This window comes from Lactuca virosa, chromosome 3, assembly GCF_052849685.1.
Source record: "Lactuca virosa cultivar CGN04683 chromosome 3, Lactuca_virosa_CGN04683_v6, whole genome shotgun sequence".
NCBI classification, from domain to species: Eukaryota; Viridiplantae; Streptophyta; class Magnoliopsida; order Asterales; family Asteraceae; genus Lactuca; species Lactuca virosa.
In genome coordinates, this window is record NC_136428.1 from 204,450,369 (window position 1) to 204,463,999 (window position 13,631).

Sequence of the window (13,631 nt, forward strand, 5' to 3'; positions counted from 1 at the left end):
ATGTGGTCCGAAAGATGTTTATCTAGAATTAGACCTGGCATATGAGAAAAAGCATCCAAAACACCTTCAGAAATTAAAAATTTTTGTAACTTTCTCATCGTACTTGCCATATGATCAGAACAAGTGAAAGAATAACCTCCTAAAGGCACGTCAACCAAACTTGAAGATGTAATAAAGTTATTAAATGCCAAAAAAAACATGGATAATTAAATTCGCAACCAAAACGTTCAGATGCATCACAGACTTCATTAAAACCGCCCATGAAAATAACATAAGAATCCGACCTATCACTAAAATGGCATAAGAAATCAATCACTAAAATGGCATAATAAATCCCACAACATCTATTTTCCAACAGGTCTTGTGGAGCATAAACAGATATAAAAATAATAGAAGACCCCATGGGCAACCATACAACGTCAACAATAACGAAACTATCAAAAATGGTCACGTTCTTTTTTTCAAAAACCGCTTTGTCCAAAACACAAAGAATACCACCCGATATCCCTACCGAAGAACTATAAGCATAGTCAAAATTAGTGTTACCCCAAACAACTCTAAAAGAAAAAGGTCAATATTTTCTATTTTAGTCTCCTACAACGAAAGAAAATTAATTATATGTTTCAAACATAAACCTCACACCCACATTTTTTTATCCTTTGGCCTAGACCTTGAATATTTAAAGAGAGAGCATTCATTTAAGGCCATCAAACACTCCATGAGACTTAATAATATCCTCCATATTTTTCATACACCTTTCCATGTTATAACCCATAGCTTTCCATGCACATACAAACTCTTCCAAGGTACCAAGCAAGGAGATACCTTTATGTTTTTTCAAAACCGAAGGAGCTCTACCTGAACTATATACCTCATATTCATGGTCCACCCAAAATGATTTTGAAGACTGCTCCTCTGAACAACTGTGGTTGTCTTCCTGTGATCTTGCATAGCCCTTGGAATATAGTGAGATTCATCAACTGCATCAATGACACCAACCTTTGCAACTGAACCTCCAATACCACCATTACCACCTGCCAAGTGAGAATCCAAGATATCGCCCCTTTTTGGAGAAACTACAACAGGAGTGATGCCTGAAGGGTGAGAAGGTGATACACACTCTCTTAAAACCTTAGAAGTCGGTTTACGTAAAACATCATAGATACCGAAAGCATCTTCTGAATTTTCATTACGCTCTGCATTTTCATTTGGTTTAGAACTCGTCTAAGTAAAAATAGTTTCCGAAACTCCTTCACTTTCGTAGGCTACAGATTCAACTTCTACACAATTGTAGGGGGTTGTCCTTATATCCTCCTGTTTCACACCCTCAACTTCATCGTTGACTTCATCATCATCATCATCAATAAACTTTGGATTCTAGTCAATAATCTCCCTTTCTTTCACCATCATAACCTTCCCATGAACAATCACCTTAAACAATTCAAAAATTAAGTCATTAACTTTGGATTTGATACATAATATTTTCCTCCAAATATTGTTGTCATTTGGATCTTCCTGATGTAAGAGTTCATCCAACCTCAAAGCAATCTTCTTAAAAGAATTTGGAGTCCACGCAATTAACGGGAGACCTTCAACATCAACATAAATAACCCTCTCATCAATCAAAAAGAAGGTGAGCATTAGGTAATTACATCGAACCATGATGAGACTCCTTCATGGTTAAGAAACTTCTCTTTCACAATAATAGACCGAAACTCCAATGACACCTAGAAACCTCCCAGGTATCTCAATGTAACATCTTTGAACCCTTCAGTAGTACAAATGACCTGTATGTTTCGTAGAGAGACAAACTCCTTCAACTTTCCAACTAGAGTTAAAGAATAATGTTTATCAACAAGACAACCAATATCAAGAATCAAAGTTGGAAGATCAGGTGTCATCGTTTTCCCAGCAGACCGAGGAGTATTACCTTTTACAACATTAGCATAAGAAGCAGCAGGACGTGGACTCACATCAGAATGTTTCGACATCGGTATAGGAATCGGCTATGAGTCATTTTGGAACCGATCCACGCTTGCATGGATACGAAACCTGCCAAACCAAATGGTACTAAGATTTGCAACCAGAATGTCATAATTAGCAACCTTAATGAAACAAACAAATACAAAGCGTTTTCCCTCTTTTGATTTTAGAGATGGGATATAGACAACATTTACATTCCCATATTGAGCACAAGTGCTATAAAGATCATGAGAAGAAATCCCGTTTGGGAAGTTCGTGATAAAAATTGAGTAGGAAACGTGGTTCACATGATCCTCTTTTGACTTTCTTGTGTTAGGAATAATATCATAGATGATCGATTTGATTCAAGAACTGGTAAAAGAAGAACACAATAAAGATTCAAGAATGTCGAATGATTAAACGTCACGCCTCAGAATAACTCTATGAAGAATTTCTACTGTAGAGGCGTGATTAGGGTTACAAAGTAAAAGATAAGAGTTAACTAAAATACGATGCATGCATGCACCTTAAATACTATAACCTTAGAATTAATAACCAGTGGACAGGCCCAAATCGATAACACAAAATACTAACTCAGAAGGCCAAATGACGCAACATCTAGTACTCAACAATATCCCCCTTTGCGTCAATTGAGGCACAAAACCATTAACTTTGGATTCGCTTCTGCACTTCATACACCTTAGGAATGATAGCATACATTTCCTGGTGAATCTCAATGTACCATAGAATAATATCTGAGAAGCACTTGAGGTCGTCCTTGTTGTTGCCTTTGAACTTGCCCACCTGTTCCAAAGTGTACTCAAGGAAGGATGTGGTATAAAGATGCTTATCAGAAAGAAAGAAGCATCATTTGCAAAAGTCTACTCCAGTTCGTTCCCAAGCAGAATAAACCACGAACCATTCTCCACTATAAATCTTCCCCGGCTTCATCTTTTCAAAATCCTTAGGAGTTTCCTTGCGAACAGCAGAAGGCTTCTTTCGCAGGACAGCAGCAACCTCAACATCTATCTCCCCAATCTCCTGAACATAGGACTTTATCATTTGTTTGAGATGAGACATGACATGTTCGTATTTTATTTTTCCTTCAACAACATGTTGTAAAGAACGAACCAGTCATAAGGGTTAAGGCATGGTAGATCTGCAAGAGTAAACTCGTAGCATTGGCTGGCTGAACCTCTTGCAACTTTGAATTTTGCGTTTGGAAAGCTATCAGTCTCGATTGGCCCTGGAAATTTTACAGCGGTAATTTTGCTCAACGACCATGTTTCGTATTGTGGCTTCATATGCTTCAGATAAAACGAGAATATCATATAATCAGCCCCACTGTCTGAGAATGGAGCGTTCGCTACTTTAACAAAAGAACGAAACCTGAAGGCTTTTGGAGTAATAGGCAGATCCAGTTGCGAGTCTCGTGTATTCTGAAGATCAAACGAAACTATTGACTCTAACCAATACTGGCTTGGAAGATCAACACCATCACGCTGGATTCGCTTGAAGGTCCATTTTGGAAACAAGAGCATTTTGCTCGCAAGATTAGCCTGTGCTTCTTTCTCATCCCCTTCCTTTTCTTCAGCCTCACGGATGATTCACTGGTGCTCATCCAATTCAGCTTCACAAACTTTTCGCCTTTCAAGTTCTTCTTCATCAGGCTCTTTTTCTTCTTCATTATCAAGAATTGGGTCGTCACGGAACAATTTTTCCTTGCCCTTGGGTTCGTTCTTGACAACAGGCTTGACAGGAGCTTTGGGTCCTTCTTTTCGTGATCCACCAGCCACACCTTCTCCCCCTTGTTTCGGATGAAAGGATTGATCAGAATGACCTTCAAGGCGGTGAAGCATTGTGAAGAATGACCTTAACTTTTCTGCCAGATGCTTACGCATTGTGATGGTGATCATGAAGTCCCTGGTATCAATGATATCCGAGAGAATGCCAGTAACATCAGTTATACAGCTTCGCATGAATGACCTCTCAGATAACAGATAATTGACCTCCTTCTCCGAAGCTTCCAGTTTGGTATTTAACACCTTGGCTTCTTCTGACTTGAGTGCGAGGGAGTCCTTGAGGTTACTCTCCTTTATCAATTCGTCTTTAAGTTGTGAAGGCTGAGACGATATAGTAGCTTGAAATGATTCATGGTCAGTTTTCAGACCAGTGCGAATCTCTTGTAGCTTCGTCTTCTCTATTTTGAAGATAGATTCCAGACTCTTAAATTCTTAATTTTCTGAGGTGGTGTTGGAATTAAAATTTGTTTGAAAATTTTCCATGAAGGCATTAGTTTCTTCAATTAGTTTATCAACTTTTTCGGTTGTGGACTTGCAAACTTCAGCAGAATCAGTGACAACCTTGTTTATCTTGTCGGTATGGGCAGTATGGTCCTTTGAAATTCCTTCAAAGAGTGAATCTACCGTGGCTTTAGCATATGCATCAGAAGAGGAAGCCTTGGCAGAGAGAAGTAATTTATCGATCTTTTCATGAAGGGATTGAAGTTGCCCTTTCGAAACCTGCACCTCATCTTCACTGTTAGTCCGGATTTGGAAGGGACTGTAAGTAAAACCCCCAAAATCTTCGTCTGCATCATCACCAAAGACCATGTCTGGGTCATCACAGTTAACAGGGGAAATAGGAGGTGTAATATGAGTGGAGAAACCTGAAGTTTGAGCTCCCGTATCAGATACGTTGACTGAAACGAAAGGTGGGGTTGAGGTAGTAGGAGGTACTGTTGAATCAATGAACAATGGGATAGAGAGAGAAATGCTTGTGTGTTGTTGTGAAGAAACGGGTGGAGGGCATGGCGCAATGGTAATTGGTATAGAGGTGGATTTAGGTGAAGGAGGAGGAGAATGAACATAATCACTGAAAGGTTGAGTTACCACTGGATTGGATGTGACTTCTATGTTCTGAACGAGTTCCTCTTTGTTGTGATCTGTGTCATCCTCCTCGTTGTGAACAAGATTCTCCTCCTTGTTGCGAGTATCAGATTGTGTATCAGACCCTGAACCTTCACTGGAACTTGTTGTTGGGGTCTTTCGCTTGCGAGCAGGCTGCTTTCGCTTTTTGGGATTGGCCCCAGAAGGAGCAGCTTTCGCCTTTCGCTTCTTTGGAGTGGCAGTCGGCTCAGATGGACCCTCTTTCGCTTGCTTTTGCTTGCCTCCCTTTTTGACTTTGTCAGCTTCATCAATAGACAAACACATCTCAGGAGTAATGGTGCGAGCTCTTGAAGATGGAAGCTTTTTATATTCCTCCAATATCTTGCTGGCAGCTGGAACACAATGAAACATGGTCTCCGGAATTGAACCAACAAAGGGAAACTTCGAAATGTCAGTGATGACGATCTTGGTGGTGTGAAAAGTAGCAATGGAGGACATCAGGGAATCTTTCATGAGGGGAACTTGGTGTTTTTCGATTTCCCTTTGAACCACAATGGTCCAAAAACGAGCACAGGAAATCTCACTGTGTCCTGTCGTGGAGTGAGTGCTTTGCACCAGTTGAGACCGTAGAACTGTGCCAGAATCCATGTTGATTCCATGGTAAAGACCATACATCATAGTCATGAACTGCTTACTTGCACAGTCTAAACCTGTGACTCTTTCAGAAAAGGCTTTGAAGAGAAGAGTGAACAAACCATTCCATTTAGGAGGCAGGTTGGGTTTTCTGAACTTGGAGATCGAAGGAATGATTTCTTTATACCCCATCTCATAGAACATCTCAAAAATAGCTGCAGTAGAGATCGATTCGGGATTCACCATGGACTCGTCGTAGGCAAGCCCTAGAAAAGATCAGAATTTGGACTTGGTGATGGAGGTTTTCTTGTCAGGGATCTCGAAGGTGATGCATTCTTCCTCTTTGATGTATGATGCTGAAGAATAAGCCTTCGAGAGTAGAGACATTGGGACACACCTAACTTTAGTTAAGGCGATGACCAGAGGGGAATACTTCAGGCATTCGAGGATGGGTAGCATGAAAGAATCGTACTTAAATGGCGTCAGGTCAAGAATCAGGTTTTGATTCTATTTGATTCCAAACAATGATGAGTGAGCGATCTGATCTTGAACGGATGAGGAAACAACCATTATTGCAGGTTGATGAAGAAGAAGAACAATGGAGAAAAATCTCCGTTTAGGGTTCTTGAGAGAATTTGATAGTGATAAAGGTAATTCTGTGATTTAAAAACCCTTTTATACGATTATGCAGGAAAGAGAATGTGAACCGTCGATTGAGTAATTTCCTTTGAAACGACACCTAAAAAAGCGGGATTTGACAACTGTAGCCCCTAAAAAGGTGCCAGGCGGCGTGATAAGTGGAAGTGTTTCAAATTCCACGCACCTAAATTTGGATGTTTATCCACCAACAGTTGTGTCATCATTATCTTGTTCTCATCCTTTCAAACTACATTTGTTGCAATACATATCCATACAACCGTTCGCATTTTATATGCAGAGTAACTTGTGTGTATATCATTGAATCTGCGAAACTGAAAATTCCATAAGTACCACAAGTAAGACTTTAGGAAAATCAGAGAGATTTTCGTGCGAGAGTGTATGCCAAAGAAAAAGAAATAAAGCAATATTTATCTGTGGTATTTTAGTGTTGTCTTAAAAGACACGAAACTATAGATCCCAGGCAACGATCTCTTCCTTTAAAATCAAGAGAGACTAAGAAGTGTCTATGTGGTTTCCCGTTGAAATACGATCAAATGCTTTACAAGAAACATTGAAAGGCATCTTTTAAATATGCTTAATGGGTGGCTAACTCTCCAACCAAACACCGAACTTAAGATAAGAATGAATGTTGGATGAAGTACTCGTGTGACCAGTGTAGTCAGTTGAAGGAGTAGGTGAGGAATTATTTTAGTGACACGATTAAGCTTTTGAAATCTAAAAAAAAACTAAAATTGGATCTTATGGGAAGAAGTATCTTGGAACCAGAACACTTCATAAAGATCTCGCAAAAGAAAAAGAGATTCGATGATACATACCACGAAGGTGGCTTTCGTTAATTCCATGGTGAAAATCTAGAACATTTAATTGTTCACCGTCAATTCATATAAGTGTGTTGGATTTGGGGTTTCACTCCGCTCGTGGTGAACGAAACTAAGATCATTAACACAAATATTGTGCAACCATAAACCTCAGTGGTATAGCTGAGAGTCTCAAGGGTTACATTGATGAGTATGAAGGCAATGGAGAAATGTGAAGAGGGTTCCAGAGAAGTAAATGTACCTCTGCTAAACGAAAGTGACTAAGCAGATAACTCTTAACTCAAAGTGAGAAGAGTAAGGTAGCTCATGACTAATGTAAATTTATCAACCTGGTTGGGAAGAAACGAATGGTAGATTCGATTCATTAAGGATTCACATCGAGTCAATCGAGGCTTTGGACAACACACAGCAACATGCTTCTAGGGACACTTAGCTAATACATAGATAAAGAAAGTGGTACCTGCCCTTTCACACGAGTCTGTGCCTCCATGATCTTCTTAAGATATTTGTGGTGTTTTTGAAATTTCTGAAAATAAAAGAAATAAAAATAAACACAAATAAAATATTTTTGTCTTTTTAGATTTTCTAAAAAATAAATAAAAACAGAACAAAATGTTTTTGAATTTTGAGAATTAGGGCGAACGTTTGTGCCAATTCGTGTCCCGAAAAATTCGTAAACAAGTTAGGGCAAGCGCTCGTGCCAATTCGAGTGACAAAAATAAAATTGAAAGCGAGCAAAAAATATTTGAGGCAAATTAATGAGAACGTTCATGCCAATTCGGTTCCCAGAAAAATCGGAAACGAATTAAAGCGAGCGCTCGTGTCAATTCGCGTCATAGGAACAAAAACGAAAGGATAACAAATATTTTTGGATTTTTCAAACTAAAGATTTTTGAAGCTTTGAAACATTATACATAAAGTACAAAAAGGATATTGGTTAAACCGAACCCCGAATTAACAGTGGACAACAAGTCTCTGCAAACGTTTGCATCGATTCATGTCAACAGCTTTACTAAAGCGAAGGTGGTTTCGGTACAGATTCAGCTTCCACCATTCCAAGGCGTTGAAGAATTTTGTTGAAGGTTGTTTCTGGAAAAGCCTTTGTGAAAATGTCAGCCAACTGATCAGCAGATCTCACGAAGTGAATTTCAACGTTGTCGTCTTCTATATGATCCTTGATGAAATGATACCCCAGTGCTATATCTTTTGTCTTTGAGTGTTGCACTGGGTTGTGACAAATGCGAATAGCACTTTCAGAGTCACAATAAAGTGGGATTTGTTTCATGCTTAAGCCATAGTCATGAAGCTAACTTTGAATCCAGATGACTTGAGATATACATGAAGCAGCAGCTATATATTCGGCTTCAGTTGTCGATAAGGAGACACACGTTTGCTTCTTGGACTGCCAACTGACAAGTTTGCCATCGAGAAATTGACATCCTCCAGTTGTGCTTTGTCTATCTAATGTACATCCTCCAAGATCAGCATCCGAAAACCCTTGAACGAAGAAGCCAGATTTCGCAGGATACAATATGTGTCACAACTAGCATTTTCAGCTAGGAGATTCTATTTCCATGTAAACATCAGCTGTTGTGAAACTTGTCCTCTAAGTGAATATCATGCTATATACTAACATGAAATCATCCATTTGAATCCAAACTCTTGATTGAAGTTCAAAACCTAATACTATACATCTCGTATGTTCAACTATGGATTGAAAACCCTAAAAATCATGGTTCAATATTATTATGGGCTAGGATTCTGTTATTGGGCCTAATGGACCAGTAAACTTTCAATTTGACTACTTTGGGCCTAGGAACCCTATTTGGGCTCTGAGTGGACCCACATCCATGAAATTAGGGTATTTTGGGTCATAAGGGCCTAGAATAATCCATCTTATTTCTAATGGGCCATGATGGGCCATAACTGGTTTCAATAGCCCTAATGGGCTGTAAGCTACATTATTGGGCTTCTTTGGGTCGTGAACCCTCATAAAGGCCCAATAGGCCGAAAAATATTATTTTGGGCCTCATGATTTCCAACTAAGTCAAGGAAGGGCCCAAACTTTCTCTTTTCCTTTCCTCCTTCCTATTTCTCGGCTCAACAAAAAAAAACAAAAAAGAAAACAAAAAACAAACAAATGGGAGGATATTTGAGGTGCCACTTCATAATTACCTTGTGGTTTTCCATGCTAATTATCCTTCAAGTAACCAACTAATATCATGTCTCAAGGCATCTATCACATCTCAACCTCTCTTCTCTCTTTCTCTCTTCTTATTCACGGCCATAGAGCCAAAAACCACCACCACCTCCATTTTATTTTCAAACTCACTCAAGCATTCCTCTCTAAAAACACTCAAAGAAATCCTCTCACTTTCCCTTCAAATTTTCGAGTATTTCATGTGTGTATCAAGGAGATTCTTGCAAGTGTTTCACTCACTTGCTAAGTTTTGTTAAACTCTATTGTTTCCTTCCAATATTACATTAAAATTCCTCCTTCTTACACTTAATTTTCGTGTATGGCTTCCTAGAACTAGTTTGTTTCCAACAACCTCTTCAAAGAAGCATCCAAGGCCGAAAACAACATCATCTCCTCTCATCTCTTCATCAAAACCGAATCCAAACCCCAATGTGAGTTCATACCCCCTATTTTCGATTTATACTTTGTTTTAGGGGGAGAATACAAGGTGTTTTGTGTAGATCTATGTGCGTATGCATGATTTTGTGTGTTTTCTTTGGTTACATATGTGTTTATGTGTTGTAAACTTCATGAACTAAAAGATCCACTAAAAATATGATGATATTGGTATAACATAACATTCCTTTCAACATATCTCACAAGAAAAAGGTTTTAAATACATCAAGAATACTTGAATCTAAGAAAACTTCATAAAAAGGGCTAAAAATGACAAAAATGACAAAATATGGGTTGTTTATGTAACTCTCGGCTACTATGTGGTTCAAAAGGAAATTTTTGCTAAACAATAGTTAAACTCGACATTTAAGACCTTAAAGGGACCAAAATGTAAAATTTTTATAAATGGGCCATATTTGGGCTTCTCACGGTTTTGGGCCCAAAATGGTAGTTTTTGGTCTTTTATGGGTTAAATTGTCATTTTCAAGAAAGTTGTGTCAAAAATGTAAATTTTTGATAAAAAGGGGTCAAAGTTGCAAAATTATGAACATTTGGGCCAAAAAGATGAATTTTCTATAAATGGGCCGAAAATGTATATTTTCACAAAAATCAAGCCAAAAACGATATTTTTGACAAAAATTAGTTAGAAATGTTACTTTTTCAAAAACTAGCCTTAAAATACAAGTTTTGTCCAAAATGGGGCCTAAAATGTTATTTTTACTAAAATTGGGCCTTAATTGTAAATTTTTGGCTTATTGGGCCAAGAATGTCATTTTTACAAAAAGTGGGCTTTTTATGCTATTTTAATAAATAATTGAGCTAATACTAGCAAAATAATAATAAACTGGATAATTTTGTCATTCTCATGTTATTGGGCCTTAGTGGCCCATTAATATGCTTGATAGGTCCTGGATACTATTTATTTGTTTATTGGGCCTCACTAACCCATTAACATGCGCGGCAGACCTTGGATATTATTTGCGTGCTATTTGGGCCTATAAATACCTTACATGTGAAATGGGCATTAGTTGTCCTTTTACATATATTTTGGGCCCATGTTATATAATCTCATTTCTTTCGGGCCTGAAAATGACTTACGTGTTCAGTGAGACTCAGTGCTCCGCAGACATGGTTCATTGGGCCCGGAATGAGTTTTATATGTTTCTCTTCGCGTAAAATTCGATTAAGGATCTAGTGAGACTTGTCGGTTGACACCTATTGAGTGTACGATCGTAGCCTGTAGTTATAACCAGAGTCTCTTGGAGGGAGAGCGGGGGTTTGTCATAGATCTATACGGGGATGACACCCCACACCTGAGCTGTTCGCTACAGTTAGGCTACATCAGTCTAGGGTGACGATAAACTTATTCTATTTTTCCGACGGCGTTCACAAACGCTAAGACAAGCGAAATTGTCATTAACTAGTATGGTTATGACGACTCACTTAGAGGAATTAACATTATGAAATTTACGGGAGACTATTCTTTTTCTTCTTTTACAGCCAACATAGGGTTGTCTGGGGGCATTCTATTTACATTCTCTTCATTCACTTTTGACATTCTATTAAACAATAACACACATGCATTAATACCAGATCGGACACAAACATACTAAACTATTTTAAGAAAATATAGGATTTTCTTGTGATTACAAATTTATACAAATCTTTTATTTAAACACACTTATGAACTCACCAACATTTTTATGTTGACCTTTTTAAATTAACTTGTATTCTCAGGAAACCGCTGAAGCAGGTTGGGATGAACAGTTTAATGGATGTTTCGTTATATTTTGTTCCATCATACTCTAATTGTTTTGGCATGTAATATTTAAATACAATACTCGATGTAAACAATGTATGTTGTTATATTACATGTGTGGTGATGATGATGTTCCGTTTCAATTATATACTTTGTGATGATACTCCAAGGATGAAGTCACGCGCAAGCCCCCAGATGTTTCCGCCGTCTGGTCCGGGGGTGTGACAATATGCCAAGAGATGAAGTTCGTTTCAAGTATCTAAAGATATTCTTGACAGCCACCATATGAGGTTCACGTGGATTTGCTTGGAACCTACCATAATAACAAACGGAAAACATAATATCTGGTCTAGTAGCAGTTAGATACATTAACGATCCTATCAATTGACGATAAAGGGTCATATCAGCAGATGGTTTCTCCAGAGATGGTGTCAGTTTCGTTCCAAATGCCATTGGAAGCTTCGCTTTGGAGTCTCCCACCATGCCAAACTTAGCTAGTAAGGTCTTCGTGTATGCTTCCTGATTTATGAAAATGCCTTCTGGTCCCTGTCTTATACTCAATCCAAGAAAAAAGTTAATTGGACCCATGAAACTCATCTCAAATTTAGTTTCCATCAACTTTCGGAATTCAGCTGTTAAGCTAGGATTCGTAGAACCGAAGATGATGTCATCAACATAAATTTGGATGATCATTAAGTGGTCACCCTCTTTCTTGCGAAAGAAGGTTGGGTCAACAGATCCTTGTTTAAATTTAGACATTTTAAGAAAGCGAGTGAGAGTTTCATACCAGGCTCTCGGAGCTTGTTTCAGACCATAGACTGCCTTATCCAAGATATAGCAGTGATTAGGATACTTCTCATTAACGAACCCAGGTGGTTGCTCTACATATACTGTCTCTTCTAATTCTCCATTTAAGAACGCACACTTAACATCCATCTGAAACACCTCAAAGTTCTTGTGTGCTGCGTATGCCAGTAAGATGCGAACAGATTCCAACCTTGCAACAGGTGCAAAGGTTTCTTCATATTCGATGCCTTCTTCCTGACAATATCCCATAACCACGAGTCTCCCCTTGTCTCTTATAACGTTCCCTTCTTTATCCATTTTGTTACGAAACACCCACTTTAAACCTACAACCGATGCATCTGGTGGAGTTGGAATTAGCCTCCAAACTTTGTTTCGTTCAAACTCAATGAGTTCGTCTTGCATCGCTTGCACCCAATCAGAATGATCAAGATCAGTGTTGACGGTTTTGGGTTCTACCTTGGAAACGAATGAGTTAAACATATAATATTCTACTTGAGAAAATAATGCAGTTCGTTTCGCTTTTTGCTGAGATCTCGTAAGGACTCCTGCAGAAGATTCACCGATTACTTGGGTTTTGGGGTGATCTCTAGTCCATTTGGCTAGTGGAGGATAGTTTGGATCATAAGAGGGATCCAGTTCAGCATTCACTTCTTAGAATTCAGATTGAACATCTGGATCGTCATTCGCATCCTTATTCTCTCCCTCAAATGACGAGTGGTCCTCTTCTACATGAATTGAAGTATCTCCTGTGAATGGAGGTTCAAGAGACACTGTGGGAAGTGAGTCATTCGAATCAGAGGGTGGATCTAGGGAAAGAGACGAAGTGTAACCCTCCTCCTGTGATGGAATGTTCGTTTCTTGTGGAGTTGGTTGCTCCCCCTGAGGATGTGTATTGGAGTCAGAATTCTCCCCCTGGAATGGAGTGCTCGTGTCTTGAGGCATGTTCGTAGATGATGGCTGATTGTGCATGTCTTTTGCATCGTCATCAATTATCTTCTTCAGTTCGTCCACTTTGTTGTCAGCTACTTTAGCATCAGATGTGACAGCCTTTTTTGGTTCATCAAAAAGTAGCATGAATTCATCATATAGATTAGAGATTGGAACAGTGGCTGGACTTGGCTTAGGAAAGATTTCCTCCGATTAATTTTCTTTCGACTGAATCCTCTTCAAGTAGTTGTCATCGAACGTGACATAGTAGGTTTCTTCCATCTTTTTTGAGCGTTTATTGGGAACCCTATATGCCTTGGAGGTCAGCGAATATCCCAAAAATATACCCTCGTTAGCTTTCACATCGAATTTGTTTCGTTCTTCCTTGGAATTCAAGATAAAACACCTAGAACCAAATACATGGAAAAACTTAACATTAGGTTTGCGATTGTTTAATATTTCATAAGGAGTGATAGAGAATCGCTTATTCAGGATAGATCTGTTTTGGGTATAGCAAGCTGTCGCAATGTGATATGAATTAT